We start from the raw sequence: 16495 nt of genomic DNA, 5'->3' as shown, positions 1-16495 counted from the left end.
CCACTTCTTTACTTCTTCACTCCTCCCTTTCTCTGTCCTAACCCCCCGTCATCGCTCGCTGGCTTTCTCCGGGCCCTTTTGTCGGTGGATTACTGGGGGTTTAGAGACGCACACACCGATACTTCCCTCCCCTCTCACAACCACACAGGGGTTTAAGATTAGGGCACAGAGGGGAGACCTCCACACAATGATCTGAATTACAGAGGCTTTCTATGTATGGCCACTTAAATTACCCCCATTTGCTCTTCTCCAAAAATCCCCACAGAGATCTATTCAGAGCTTGTGGTTTTCCCAGCAGGAAGTTTGGGCTATTTGTCAAAACCCAGGGCATATATTTCTTAAACTGAAACAACACATGCTGATCAGCTAGAGTTCACTGAGTGTCTGGTTTTTCCTAAATTCAACCAAATTGAGCAGACCTGCGATGGTCCTTCTGATCATCCTTAGTAAATGACCGATTCAGAAATGACCAACGCCAAACAACAACCCTCAGGTGAAACCGCAGTGGTGTGTAACTGCACACAGTCGACACACGCTGCCCACATCCTCCTCCCTTCATTTTGTGAGAGCTTGCAAGCTGTCTCCTCATCTACAGGTCAGTATCCACCTCTCTCTGCCTTGTCCCTGGGACAGCTGCCCAGACAGCCCATCTGTCTGTCCTGACCTGTGTTTGAGACCATGGGGGGAACCTAAGTGGCCGACAAAGGGGGTCTCTGGCATGTTGCCCGCCCGGTAATGACAGCTAAGCTGCAAGTGACGTGCCTGACGACTCTTGAGGTCTCTCTGTGGTGTTGGAGTATTGATATTGTATCTGGTTGCAAAGGGCTTGGCAGCCTTTTAATGAGAGCTCCGATTGATCAGGCAGTAGAGGCGCTCCCTTTCCTGAGGGTGATGCTTATTGGCTGTCCCTGCAGGCCTGACCTCCCGCTGCTCTGTATCACTGACACTGAAAAAGGAGACAAATATACTCACACGCAGACAGACAGACAGACAGACAGACAGTCAGACAGACAGACAGACAGACAGACAGACAGACAGACAGACAGACAGACAGACAGACAGACAGACAGACAATCCCACATACACAGACACATTCTGGCAAAGGTAGAGATGCTAAATATGTCAAAATGACTGATAATATATTCACATTTCAGTTGAATTTCCAACAACCTAAAGCTCTTTTCAGACATGCACTGAATTCCGGATAATGTCCTGAAATTATCCTGAGGGGCTGTATGTGAAAATGCAAATGTCAGAGTCCGTTGCTGCATACATTCCCCGGAGTTTCTCCTGCCAGCACCTAGTAAATACTCAAATAATAATGTCAAAGTGAGCCCACACACTGAAAAAAACTAAAATAATACAGATATCTCATGATGGAATAGATGTGTCACACATAGCTTTAAAATTAGAGCTTTTGGCACTGGTGTCGATGAGCTATGTAATGCCGTGCCTCCTGCATGCTGCGCAACCCCTTGCCTGAACGTTCCAGTGATTTTTCCTGTTGATGTGAACGTGCCTGAGCGGAGAATCTCCTGCTGCATTTTTCAAATGTGAAAGGCAAACTCCGGTGAGAATACTGACCCCATTGTGAGTTCATGTCTGAAAACAGCTAGAGTTTGTTTTGGGGGTTTCACAATCCATTGAACTTAACAAGTTCATATAAAATTCATACGTCAATATATAATGGGAGACAACACACTGACTGGACTTTGGTTAACTTTATTATTCTAATTCCAAACTTGTTTTGCAAAATATGGTTTTCCTCGTCAAATTTAGTTTTTGAAATAATATATTCACTTCACGAACATACTCCTCTGGAGCATCTTGAAAGAGACTCAGTCAGTCACCAAAGTCTAGTAGTTTAAAATACCACTGGCAGTTATAGTCAATCTGTCTAAATATTAAAGTGTAAATCTCCTAAATCAAGAAAACCTTTAGTTTGTGTCTACATATTGTAATTAATAGCTCAAGTGGTTGTAAGTCCCACAATTGTTCCCCCTAACTGAAGAATGTACCAGCACTTATACAGTTCAGTAAAGTGAAATGCTGAAATAACTAAAAGTTATAAAAAGTTTTAATAGAAAATCAAGATATTAGAACATTATTCTGAAGCATGTCAACATCCATCCACACACACTTCACTGACTGATTCACCCACCCACACAGAGGGAGTGAGAGAGAGAGAGAGAGAGAGAGAGAGAGAGAGAGAGAGAGAGAGAGAGAGAGAGAGAGAGAGAGAGAAATCGCTTTCTTTTATGTTGATGTTCTTGCAGGGTCACTAACTGGACAATGGAAGTAAACATAGTTCAAATAAACAGATGGAGAGTCAGAGAAATAAATCCGTCATCCTCTACAGAGCCACTTCACCTTTCTATTCCTCCGCTCCACTTGCCTGCCTCCACAGGCTCATGTCAAGGTCACAGCAGTGGTCTCTGGCACGCCAGTCTCTCCTATTAGCCCTCTATTAGGTGCCTGTCAGCGAGGCAGCCAGCTGTCAGCCCCCCTGTGGTTGTGATCATGACCCCCACTCAGACTTTGGATCCCCTCGGGGATCGACAGCATGTAAGTAAGATGATGGAAGTAGAAATGAAATCCCGGCTCTCTGCTCAGGGGAGAAGACATTGTGATTACTTTTCTGTGGCCTTTGCTACTGAAGCAGTCAGGAGACCATGACACCGCTGGCGACCGGTCACACTAAAATGTGATTTGAAAAAAAATGCTAATACCGAATGCACTGAATTGACACAAGTGGAAAAAGGTACATGTTCCTGCTCGCCCCCTCCTTGTCACCTTGTCTTTCAGTTTTCTCCCTCTCTTCTCTCTTCTATTAAACATGAATTAGCAGCGGCCTGATAAAGTTCATCACCCTTGTGTTGTAATTAGTGTGGTGTCAGAGCTCGGAGTGGCCCCATTTCACTAATAGAGTCATTACAGCACCATCAGCCCGCTCTCTGACCTCAGCCCCCACATACACCTTCAAACCTTCCTACCGCACCGCCCTGTTGGCTCAGATGGAACATAAAGCATCAGACAGGACAGGAGATATACCCTGCTTTTCAAGCACAGGGGGATTAATAGGCGCCCATAACCTTTTACTGTGGATCACAGTGAGCGAGAAAGGTCAATCAGATTCATGAGAAAAGCGTTGTGGATGAATGTCCGCACTTAATGAATGTTGTATAGCAGCAAGATCGCTGTTGCGCTCTCCTATATGCGAAGTAAAACGCATTAAAAATAAATGGGGAGCAAAGACAATTCAACACTCACATAAAATGCCCTGTAAATTCATAGGGTAAGCAGACGAGAGAGGGACAGTGCCCTGGTCTAAGGAGGATAGAGCAGCAATTTTTTACTGCTGTAAAGATTCAATTAATTATCCCTACATCGTAGTTAACGGAGGGTTGAACACTATAAGCAAAAGATGTGAGGATTCCTGCATTTTCACAGGGTGGGCTGTGATGATATACTTGGTATCATCCTGTGTTTGGTAATCTCCTTGTTAAACATGGCTGTGATTAAAAGCTATTAAAGCAATTATGGTAACGGCAGGAGAGCTGAAGATCAGATGAGAAAGAAAAGGGGCTTTTGTGGTAAGATGAAACCTCCTTTCAGCACCATCGCCCCAGATAGCTTACATTAACTGAGTGGTTATGCAAGTGCACAGAAGACATATTTCTCTAAGAGTAGACACATAGAGAAACCCACACATACATACACATACTCTTTTTCACATCCTTCCAAATACAGAGCCAATTCCCAGGCATCCGACGGGAGCTGACACGCAGCAAAAGAATGAGCCGCTCCTCTGTTGTTACTATAAAGCTTGGCCTGAGTGCCGAGCGGCCTCTCTGTGTGTGGTGCCGCAGGTTGGCACGCTCATAGGGGCCTTATTGGGGGTGCCATCCTGAGCGTCAGGCAGCGTGCCCGATGTTGACAAAGCCTGGTATCGCCTGCTGTCAGCCCATTCTGTGTGCACCCGGCGGAAAGAATCAATTAGGCCGAGCTCACAACAGAGCACTTTAATATTTGACTTTTAATCAGTGGGCAGAAGGCAGGCTGGAGCACGGAAGCAAGCTGGCAGTTTCTGTTTTGCTGATGTGGAAAATGAGGGTCAGGAAAATGCTCCCAGAGCCCAAACACGTGCATCACACACCCCCAGGAGGGTTGGGAGGAATCAGTCTGAGGTTGCTGCCAACAACAGGCTAATCCCCCCAAAGAGTTAAAGGGAAGATATTCATTCATCACTCACAAGATATCAAAGGCACCTTATGCAAGGTACTGCAAGGAGTGGATGAGAAATATCACATTTCGTAAACATCCAGAGCTCTGTTGAAGGGACAGTGGTTTAAGAGGAGAAAACTGAATTGACGAAGTCTTCACCCAGCAGATGAGCTGAGCCTTTGAAGAGTTTCTCTTGGAGACTTTTGGTTTTTATCCTGCACTGCCGAAGGCCCCGACTGCCAGCAAGATGGGGAGGAAGAAAGGGAGAGGTGAATACTGTCCTCATGCTGTGGTTTTGAAGTGGAGATCAGTCCTCAAACAGAATACCTTACCAAAGGTGCATCATTCACCTGTCGGCTCTTGCTAGTGTCATGGAGACGAGAAGGAAAATCAAAGTTCAGATCCCTCAAAGGTTCCGTCCCGAAAAGTTACAAAGCCAGGGCAAATTTTACCACAAACCAAAAAGAAAACAATCACAGCTATATTAGGAGCCGTGTGTAGCGAGCGATTTGTTATTCAAGAAGGAGAACTAATTACAGTCACACTGATACTGATGTTTCGCAAGTGATAATGAGTCAGCTCCGCACAGCTGTGCATGTATTATGGCCACATGTGCTGAGAGCTGCTTCTTCTGCTGCTACCAACTGTTCACACAGGAGGACTCCGATCACAGCAGCAGCACGAGCATGTCACTGGTAAACAGCCAACAGGACAGTGGTAGCCCTGCAGTCCTGATGAGTCGTGATATGGCAGTTTCAATGCCTCTTTACAACATATTTGCTCATAAATATTTCTGTTTTTGAAAACTCAGTGCCTCTTTTAAAACGGATTTAAGACATAAAATTGGGCTCAGTTATCACTGCTTGTTTAGTAAAGACATGAAGCTTGTTTACAGCCTGAAACCCCAGGGGGTGAAAGCCAGTTTTTCAGCTATTGATTTAATAATTTTGAGCTTGCTCGTTAATTCTCAGGACTATTTTCCCTCAGCCTCACCTCACCCCCCACTCTCTGCATATTTCAAAGTTACCATTTGAACTGACGGCCACTGAGGGGGCGTCTGCTGTGACCACAACACAACCCACAGCTCGCTTTGATCACAGATTCTATCTCAGTGGGGCCAACAATAACCGTCCTCTTATTTGTGCAGAATGAAATGCTAATCACTGGCAAGCAGATCAAATGAGGTGATGAGATGTGAGACTGACTGAAGCGGCGTGATGTGCGAGTCGCCTCTGGAGGTGATGCATCGATCCCCCACAGTAAATAAAGTGTTGACGTTCACCGTGGGCATACTGTGTTGTTTGTTTCCTCAGATATCTGTGGAATCCATGGTAACAGGAACAATAATCAGAACCGTACTTATTTCTTGTGATAGGAAAGATGAATATAAATAGTTGGAATAAACATAACTTTGCATGCACTGACTCACATCTGAGAGTAAACATGCAAGAAAGTATATAAAGAAATGTACAGTGGCAACCAGACAAAACCTTCATACACACATGCATGTTTAAATATAGTGTGAGAAGGAGAGGAGAGGCCAGAAGAAGAATAAGTAGGTGAACAGCCTTACCTTCCTTCTTAAACAAGCTGTCTCTAATGTTCTCTTCTCCCACTGAATTCAGTCTGACTGCCAAGTTCTGTAAGCAAACACAAAGTCCACAGTGGATGATTAGTTAGGAGCTCAAACAGAGCAAGCCTCATCTCATGTCTAAGGAATTCAGGGTTGCTTTAAAGAATACATATATTAAAAAGAAATATTATAAATAATGCACGTATTCGGATTTATCCATGCCTGTGTTGTCTCTTTCCTCCCTAACACATGCACTAAGTCATTCTGAGTCCAGATGCCACTCCCAGTTCCACCACTCCTCCCTCACATGTACCCCGAGGATGGGGACGCATCTGCTCCAGACCAAAACACTGACAAACAGTAGGATATGGAGATAAACAGCCACACATGGAATTGCAGTCTACATGGATGTCTCTGGAAGCATTCACACAAGATAAAATCCATATTGACTGATGTTGTGACGCCTGAGGGAGCAGGCAGTATTTCAGAGGGGGGGTGGGGGGGTTAATTAGCCCTCCGCCAGAAATAGAGCAGAAATGGTCTCATTTTTAACATAATTACCTCTCACCCTGCAGGACATTTTTTGTGATTGTGATAATAGTCAGCTTGTTTGTAATGCCATGTAAACATTGCTCACTTTCAGTCAGGCAGACGAGTAAATCTGCATGCTTTAAATTAAGTGTCAAAACCAGCTGAGGTACAGAAAAATAGCTGTTTTTCAAGCAGCTTGTTCCATCCGGCTGCCATCTAACACTGTCTCTTCGTCTCCAACAGCCGCTAGTTGTGATCTTGCAAGCTACAAGGCCTTGTTTTGTGTCTGCCCACGAAGACATGTTGACAGGACTGGGAGCGGTCGGATCTGTGCTCTGATTGGACAGGTGCAAGCGTCCAGCATGTAAACATCTGAGGCGGGTCAGACCAGCTGAGCCCTCTTTAACCACACTGGGAGATCTTAGGCCTTAATCTCTCTATACTGATGGAGCATCTAATGTTTCATGTGTAAACTTGGGTGAAATGCTTTGCACACAACAATGTGCACACACACACACGTTTGTACTTCTATCTTAGACACTCATTGGCATAATGCATTCCCCTGCCCCTTACCCTAACCTTAACCATCCAAACTAAATGCCAAACCCTAAACCTTACCCTGGCCCTAACCTAATCCTAATTCTAACCCTAAAACCAAGTCTTAACCCTCAAACAGCCTATTGAAAAAGTGAGGACTGGTCAAATGTCCTCACTTTCCAAAAATGTCCTTACTCTGTAGGTTCTATGCTTAAAATGGTCCTCACAAAGGCATGAGTACAGGAAATAACACACACACACACACACACACACACACACACACACACACACACACACACACACACACACACACACACACACACACACACACACACACACCTTTGTATATGCACTTAAGCTAAGAATACACCACAGAACCTTATAAGCCCACACATATCTCAGTGCCGAGGCACGGCTCTGACCCCAGCTCCTGAGCCTGCACCGCCAGCCACTCATGGGCATCAAAGAGAGGTGAGACTGGACACCCGTGTCCATCCATCTGGAGCAACAAAAAAAGCTGAAGACCTCTGTCAAGGCTTTACTTCTCACAGTGATGCATATTCCTAGATAGCCGACCACATAACTGACAGACATTTGAAGCCCAGGAGAAAAAAAACAAAGAGGAGGAATTGTCAGACAACAATACAATACAGCAGAGACATCATTTATTTTGACAGCATTGCATTTGGCCAAAGATGACATCCAAATAAACTTGCAGCATTCAGCAGACACTGCGGGTTGCAAATGGCAGAAGTGATTTACTTTCTTTTCTCTCTCTCGCTAAAATAAAGGAGTGACAGATTTAATATAAGTAAGCAGAGTGGGGGAGGATGGGAGGGAGGGGGGATTGGAACAGGCTGCGGGTGACAAGGCAGTGTGACAAGCATGGCAACTGAGAGAAAATTCAGCACCTGGCCTTGTCCTTGATGTGAATAAGAGGATGATACATCAAAAAGTGACAGGGCAGAAAGATGGCTATTACCCAGGCAAAGAGGAAGAGGAAGAAGCGGAGAAACGCACTATTTTTAGCAGCGGAATAAAAAAATATGGCAGGGTTTCATTTAATATACCTTCCCATGCAGCGTTCCTAATGATTCATGCTTTACTACTTACTAGGGGTAGGAATCGTAGAGCAACTTACAATACGCGATACACGGGCCATAATAATGGTAATATCATGATACAGCGAATATGTGATAATCGATATATGGCAAAACAATCATAAAGTTAAGTCGTCATATCTGTCGAACTGAAGAATACAAAATGCCCCTAAAGTGCTGGATTTGTCTATTTATTCACTGCAATTTGGTATCAGTTTCACAGTTTGACAAAAAACATGTACAAGAAAGTGCATGAAATCTTATTTTAGTGCCTCTTTAGTCTGGAACAAACACACTGTAACTTGTCAATATTTAAATGTGCCATTATTCCAATGTAAAATAACAATAAACTGTCAGAAAGCAAAACAGTTCTACAGAAGAACAGGTTTTTCAATCCTTGAATCAAATTTACTGAAATATGGAACAATAAAAACAAATTAGTGTAAAAAAAAAACACACAATTATCATATCAATAATCATCTCTCACAAATCAGGACGATGACATACTGCCGGATTGTTTTTTTTGTCCTGCCCTGATTCATTACAATTATATTGTGTTCTTCAAAAACTGAAACAACCTTCAACAAGATCAAATACCCAAGTTGAGAAATAAAAGCAACTGAGCGACTCCATTTTCCTTTGACTGAGATAAGCTGGAATGAGCTGTATGTCTGTTCAGGCTGATCCTGATGAAGTTTGACCACAGGGGTAAATGAGCAGGAGACCGTTCCCGTGTTTTCTTTGATTGGCCGCATTCTCCCTGTCGAGCAGGAGGCTGATTGATTTCAGTGGGCTGGAACCCCTGTTCTGCCCGTATTGATCCCTCATCCCCATCTCTGTCTCTTCTCCAATTAAGAGTTCACTAGGCCGCCACTACGGACCTCTCCTAATGAATACCACCTTCCTGCCAACATCTCAATGTTGCATTCACTCTGCTGCTGCCAAGTCTCTGGTGCTTTCTCACTACATTTCTCACTTTTGTCTGCTACCCCTCTTCTTGAGCTGTACTTAAAAGCTCAGTCACATCTACCAGCATGGAATTGATCTGGATTTGTGACGAGGTAGCTGATATTGGGTGGTGGGATCAAGGTGAGGAAAGGAGTCCCACAGTTCATTATACATAAGCATTCGGGGGTAGACAGTTCAAATCTCTGTACATCACTGGAGATCAATTGCTTCACCAGCAGCCAGATTTTAAGGATTAGAGCGAATTGAGCTAGTTTGGATGTAGAAATCTGGGAGGTGTCTGGGTGTCAGGCGAGGAAGATCAAAAGATTCATTAGATTAGAATTTGATCAAACACAGTGAAAAGTTGTGAGGACAGACTTAGGTGGAGGAGGAGGAGTGTGTGAGAGGGAGAGTGGTCGAAATGAGGGATAGGACAATCCAGACGAAGGAGCCAAGAACCTGCCCGACACAGAATCCATTTAATTGTCAGGTACATACAGATACAAGGAATCTGCCTGCCTTTCTATCTTTCTCCAGAGCTGTTGGAACAACGGTCCGTTGATCTGCCCACCTCGCGGGTGCAGTCATAAAAAGCAGTTCAGTCACAGGTCAGTTGTGCCCCGATGCTCCCAGCCCTAAACCCGTAATCCCACTGCTTTGGTGGAGTGAGAAAATCCAATTTCAGAGATCTGTAATTCCATAAACCTTATTAGGCACAACAATGGCTGTGACAATAAGGGAGAGGCATGAGGGAGGGGTGAGGGTGTTGAAGGCGGGTGTGTAGCTGGAGTTGTGACCAGGCTAAACACAGGGACAAGAGAGGATGATGAACACAGAAATGGAGATTAAGGTTGAGAGTCGGAGTGTAGCAAATTAGGGAAATGAAAAAGACAGAGGCACTGTGACACGGTGCCACATCTAGTAAGTTACCATGACTCGGTACCAAATGATGAAATGGGCGACACACTGAGGATTCACAGGGTAAAATGTTCATCTTGCCAATTTGTCCGTGTCCTCTCAGCTGTGGAAGATGCTGTCCTGCTTTCACCCCAGCCCCACGTTAGTTTGTAATGTCCCAAATTTGTCATAGCTCTTCTCTTTTTGTTTCAATTTTTTTTTTACTTTCATTTACTACATAATCCTGCCTTTGCTGTCCAACAGTACATGGAGAGAATGGAATTTCACAACAGAAAGTCATGGTGTGGTGTGGCTTAGCGTGTCCAACAATCACCACTGCATGCATCCTGTATTAATTTAATTGTAACATCAATTGGCCACTTAAACTGCTGTTATCTGAGTGCTGTCATTGATTGTTTACCTAAATCCACAAGAGTGAGGGGTGCCTGTTAGTTTTTGCCTTACTAATGGGGGCCATCTCACACATACCTCAGTCTACAATCACACCAATACATTTTAAAACAAATCACATTTTCTATGTTTTACATCTGGCATCCACACTACTCAAGTTTTTTGAGCCCCAAAACTGAGACTTTTGGAAACGCTGTGGGAACAGTTTTAGTATGAATATTTTGAAATTCCAGGGTTAGTCTGAACAGGCAGAAACACAGAAACTAACAATTGCTTTCTGACTCTCTTATCTAGAGAGAACAGTGTGAAATCCGTATCACGATTATAGTGACGAAAATTATCACAGGTTTCAGTAATATCACCGTATCGATAAGTGAGTTGAATAATATTTTTATTGAAATTCAAAATAATATAGCACCATTTCACACCACCACTTCCCCTGCACCTCTAAAGCACACCTCAGACTTTGTCTGCTTAGACAACTGAAATAAATCTGTAGCTCTTTCACTGCCTGCTGTTCCCATCTCCACATTTTTACAACACTCAAGAGATGAACATTGCTTGCTTCATCAACTAAATCGCCAAGGAAATTATGGTTATTACAGATTGAAACAGTACAACTAACTGTCTGGAATTTACAAAAATAAACCTTGAAACCTGTAACCGTTTAATCTTCTCATTCATGACGAATCCTTCCCTGATTCTTCACACTTTTAACACATTACACTTTTATTGAAGAAAATAACCAACCAGCCATACCAGCTGTGAATGCAACAGGGATAATGAATTACAAGCATTGCTTACTGTCAGTTACAGTTCCACCTTGTCGTCAGTTGAAGGAAAAAAAATCCCTGGTCTTATTTTTCTCCATTGCCGGACCTAGTTCATAGAATTTTCCGCAACTAATCAACCAACTGCAGAGCAGACATGTGCATGTCTAGTGTACGTGAATGGAAATGTAATTCGCATTTTCAGTGACTATCCCTCATACAGAGTTAAAATGCTCATAATAGACAGAGATTTTTTTTTATACTTTAAGACATTAGAAATGTATCAATGTGGATATGGTCCCAGTGAGAACTGATACAATTGGGAGCAGGAGAGGAGTCAAGTGGAATATTCGGCATGTTGTTCAATAAAAATTCTTAAAATCCACAAAGGAGGGTCCCCAGGTGTTGGAAATGTAGATGAAGTGAAAGCCCTCGGTAATAATCACGACCACACTGGTGAAATTGTGCTTATCAGACAGAAAAACTGTTGAGAAAAATGGCTTTGAACTTGAGCCAGATTTTGGCTGTGTTCCAAAACCTCCCAATCACTGCTCTTAGCAACCGCAGTTAATTCGGTCATAAATTATTCACAACTGTTACAAAACTGTAGCAAAAGGCCACCAATAACCCCGGGATCTAAACGCTGATTAGAGGAGGAGATTGGAGCAAGGGTTTAATACGAAATTCAGAGGTGCAGTAGGCCTCTAGTGACATCTCTGCTGTTTGATATTGAAGTGAGAAGGGGCCTCTAGCCGCTGTCTCCTGAGACAGATAGGGTGGTGAAGCCTGTACTCTGTGGCCAGCAGGGTGTAATTACATTTCCCCGTGGTACACCTCCGCCGCAGAAGCTCAGCCATATAGAGGGAAGAGATTGAAATCTGATTGCGTTGGCACACACTGGTTATATGGCTGTCCTCATGTGAACATTGTGGGAATCAAACGTACAAACGGAGGCATGCTGGGCTGCAATGGCACAGGCACAAAGAACATAGAAACAAAACACACTCAGAGTCATATGCACATACAAACACACACCAACGTGCTTCTCCCTATTTGCTCCTATCAGCTGGAGACTACTCTTCACCCTCTACTCAGTGTTGAGTGGAGTGTTTGAGAGGCGTCTGCAAAAAGGCCCTCTGCCCCTCTATCATTAGAGCTGAGAGGAGCGGCAGCATCGAGATTTACACACTGATCTCCTGATGCCGCCTGATCGCAGGACCTGTTAACAGCAGCTCATACATAACAGATGAACAGGGAGCCAGAACGGGAACACGTGAGTGCTACTTACTGTCAGGATACTTTTAAAGTATTCTAAAAGGAGCTGGGTTAATGAAACACTAGTTATGTTTCCTGAGCAGATGTATGTGAATATATTTCAATATAGCCGATATAGATAACCATCTACTCAAGCAGCTAGATTACATCATTAATTAAGCACTGGTAATTATATACCATGTAATTTAATGGCTGCTATGTATAACCGTGAAACTCAGCTCTTTATTTTTTTTATCTTTTGAAGTCTTTCTGGTGGAGTGAAGCCATTGTGCTAATGCACTGATTGTTAATGCGCGTTCATGTTAATAATAGAATAATAATAATGAGCATGTTTGAATCATTTATATGGCTGTCATACTGGATCCTTTTTCTTGCTCTTCCTTATTACGAAAATATTGGAAAGAGGTGTCAAGGTGTCGTTTAAATGCTCTAAACATAAATACAACATCTTTTGTTTAAAGTGTCCATGTTTTTTCAACATTCTGACTTCAAAATACATGAACACACTGAAGTCAAGTTCACAACTCGCGTAATGGGAACTTCCGAGAACGTAAATGCATAGTAACATCATCCTGTATTGAAAAAACCTGTTGGCACCATCTCCTCTACAGGATATCAACTTTTCCATCTCAGCTGAAAACCTTTTTTGCAATATCTGACGTAGCTATAGACATGTTCCTGTAAACCTGTAGAGAGACAGTAATGGAGCAGATGAAAGGCACTGAAGCTCTGAGAATAATGACTGAAGCTAATAAGAGACATTAGCTTTAGGACCCTCTAATCTAACCTCCCTGTGTCTAACCACATATAAGGTTCACAGCGGCGGAAAAATGAGCTGATAGCGGCGCTGCCCCGGGTCTGCAGAGACCATAGAGTGGTGTCACCTTGGCTGCTGTCACTGATATCTGCCACCTGTCACCACGCTGCCCCCGTGGCCAGGGATGCGGCTGCGTCGACAATGGGTTTGTCGATAGCGCTTCCTCCCAAGAGTGGCCATGGGGGAAAATGTCCTCTGCTTTCATCAACAGCTTGAGTCAACAGCTTTGTGCTCGGCATTAACATACTATACATATTCATACTGGCGTCTCCCCTCGACTGCATCGCCAGCCCTGCTGCACGTTTTCCAGCCATTTTTGAAAACGGCATGTCAAGCACATCATTCTCGCCGGGAGTCCCACATGGCCTTATATGTATTGACCGCACGGCCACAGCAGAAAACATTAGCAGGTCTCAAGGTCATCACTCCCACTGATTCTGTGTTTGTGTCAACTAAAGAAGAATAACATAAACTAAAGAAAGATGTGAGCAAAATAAAATGGTGAGTGTATGTAAGTCTATGTGTGTGTTCTTATGAGCATGAGTACAAACTATATGCAGTGTGAGTAGGTGGCTGTGGCTTGGGAACTATAGGTTGCACCTGTGCAGAAGGTTGGTGGTTTGGACTCCTAAACTGTGTAGCTTGATCAGGGGCTATGTGAATGAAGTGTGATAGAAAAATGAATGCTGTACAAATGTTTGTGTGAATGGGTGAATGTCATTTGTAGTCATTTGACTTTGAGTGGTCAATAAGATGAGAAAACTGCCATATAGATGCAGTCCATTTCATTTACCCATTGCACTAGCTAAATAAGTGACTGTGATTTTGTGTGCAGTGAGTGTAACCATGCAATTACTGCAAAGTGTGTGTGAAAATAAATCAGAGCAAAAATGTAACGTGTGTGTGTGTGTGTGTGTGTGTGTGTGTGTGTGTGTGTGTGTGTGTGTGTGTGTGTGTGTGTGTGTGTGTGTGTGTGTGTGTGTGTGTGTGTGTGTGTGTGTGTGTGTGTGTGTGTCACGCGGAAGCCTGGGGACGAGCCGACAGGTAGATCTGAGCAGGAGCATCCTCCTTCAGTCCACTGGCATTTCAGTGAGAAAAGAGGCCAGTTGATATGGGGGTTAGAGCTTCCATGGCAGAGTGCGTTGCGATAAATAATGAATGCTTAAAGAACAGATCTCTGAAGCTTCTTTACTTTCCATCCATCCCTCCATCATTGCGTTCGTTCAAACTTCCATCCACAACACTACAAACAGCATGGGGCATTCAGCTGTCTCTATCATAAATATTTCAGCCTCTAGGTCAGTGCACCCACCCCCCCCCACCCCCACACACTCCGCTGCTCTTAACCGCCACCACTTGGTGATGACACAGCCTTTTGACCCATAAAGATTATTGACAAAACACTGATAGTGAGTATATTCACTGGGACCCAGAGTAAAGCAGCACAGTCTTCTATAGGAGTGGCAGCAGCTGCAAATCTTGAGATGGCGACTCTTGAATGAATGCTGAGGGGCGGATAACAGCTTTAAAAAAAAGAAAAAGAAAAAGAAGCTCCCCACAAGGTAAGCAATACAAAACTGGACAAGTCATACTTTTTAGAAAAAGTAAAGTAAAGTAAAGTAATTTTACTGTTGTTTTGCTGTATTTTGAAACCCTGCACACGACTCGGCTACAGTCAGGATTATATTAGGTTGAGTAAATACAAAGCGATGCTGGAACAATGACGGCTCCATATTTCAAAATACCACACACTGTGAAACAGGAGGACAAAGACAACTAATCACAAATTGGATTCAGACACCAAAGAGCGGTGAAGGCTGTGGAGACTTGTTTCACTGAATAAAAACAGCTTCAGTGTAATAATTTTCCAACAACAGTATATTATAAAGATACATATAATAAAGAGACGCTTCCACCACAGTCACTTCAAAACCCTAATTGAATCACACACATGTCACAAAGGTCCATCCAGCCTAAAAGCAGCAAACTAGTTCCACCAGATAAAACAGCAGCTCCTCTCCACAGTGCCCTGATTCAAAGCCAGACACTCTGTGAGTCCAGTGCAGGTCTCGTCTCTCTTACCCTGATGATGAGTGCTGTTAGCGACTCCATGCATAAATCTCAGAGGCAAATAGAATGGCTCAGAGCATTCAAGTGTAAACTAGGGCAAAGCTCCAGCACTGTACCTTCTAGATACGCTTCTCTGGCACCAAGTCCTGTGGAGGATCAAGCGATCACACACAAAAAGAAAACACATGCTTCCCTCTGTCGCCCACCACAAACACACATGCACACAACCACAAATACACACACCTGTTCTGGTCAGTCCACTACCATCCAGTCCTTTCCGGTCCGTTCAGATCCGGTCCACTGTGCCGGCAGAGTGAGGAGCTCGTCTCACCCCCCACACAGACCGGTGCAGACAGCTCACTGTTATAGATGCACTGACAAGTGAAAGGAGGGAGGCGTGGTTTCACATGAAATAAATAAAAGAGGGAGGGAAAGAGGGAGGAGAGAGGCTCCCTCAATCTACAATTCAATTTTGCCCTCACTCCCTTTTTTCAGCGTTGTTTCTATATTCCTCTTCTTTTATTTCTCTTCTTTTAAACATATTCTTGGGGTTATTCTATCCTTTCCTCTCGTTTCCATCCTCCTCCCTGGGGGTTATTCCTCGCTGGCTCTCTCTGTTTCCATTACTTTTAGCCGCTCTTCTTCCTGTTTCTGCCATTTCTCCTTGTCACATTTTCCTCTGCCTCTTCCTTTCGCTTTCTATAGGCTCTTATTCATGGAGCAGTATATTGTGTGTGTGTGTGTGTGTGTGTGTGTGTGTGTGTGTGTGTGTGAGACAGTGAAACAGGGCAGCTCCGGCCATCTGTTGGAGCCTGTGAGCTTCACCTATTCACAGTCTCATAAAGGCAGAGGCACACAGAGGAGTGAGGGAGAAAGGAATGGGAGGGAATGAGGGATCAATCTTAATGCTGCAGGGGTGGGGAGAGAAGGCACAGCCTGGCACACACACCATATCTATCGGGCTGGCACCTCTGAGGCGAGCTGGCGTGGGCATGCCTGCTCACTTGGTTCAAGAAGCACAGGGGATTTGGCTCATAGTGCATGGGCATGCAGATAGAAAAGAAATGCACACCTAAATCGATATATACACACGCTTCCAAAAGCACATACAGGTGACTCCACAGCACACTCTCTCGCACAAAACCAATTTCCTCGTTGGCAAAATCAAGACAGATAATCCTACAAACTCAAAGAGACAAGGTGATAAGGGACAGGGGACAATTTCGACAAACTCACACAGACGCACACCTGAAGCCTGCCCTGAATCCCTCTATCAAAGCAGAGCTAAAGCAGACATTTTCCCGCCTGGTTTAAGCCAGGTATTTCTCCTGAGTGCTTGTGT

The 16495-nt window shown here is 44.0% G+C and overlaps 1 protein-coding gene across 9 annotated transcripts in view; it reads right to left on the bottom strand.

Moving 5' to 3' along the window:
• The window catches only part of sulf2a (sulfatase 2a), a 48313-nt gene that overhangs the window by 19699 nt on the left and 12119 nt on the right, over positions 1 to 16495 (bottom strand). For 4 of the 9 annotated variants that reach the window (XM_034585520.1, XM_034585518.1, XM_034585526.1 and 1 more), the window contains exons 1-2: positions 15397 to 15543; positions 5798 to 5864 (exon numbers count right to left, since the gene is read on the bottom strand). The gene's annotated coding sequence lies outside the window, so the exon portion shown is untranslated. Of the gene's footprint in view, positions 1 to 5797; positions 5865 to 15269; positions 15340 to 15396; positions 15544 to 16495 lie in introns of those variants that run through there. The other 5 variants (XM_034585522.1, XM_034585519.1, XM_034585521.1 and 2 more) reach the window with 2 other exon arrangements.

The sequence above is a fragment of the Hippoglossus hippoglossus genome, chromosome 5 (assembly GCF_009819705.1).
Source record: "Hippoglossus hippoglossus isolate fHipHip1 chromosome 5, fHipHip1.pri, whole genome shotgun sequence".
Lineage (NCBI taxonomy): Eukaryota > Metazoa > Chordata > Actinopteri > Pleuronectiformes > Pleuronectidae > Hippoglossus > Hippoglossus hippoglossus.
This window is presented reverse-complemented; position numbering and strand designations above follow the sequence as displayed.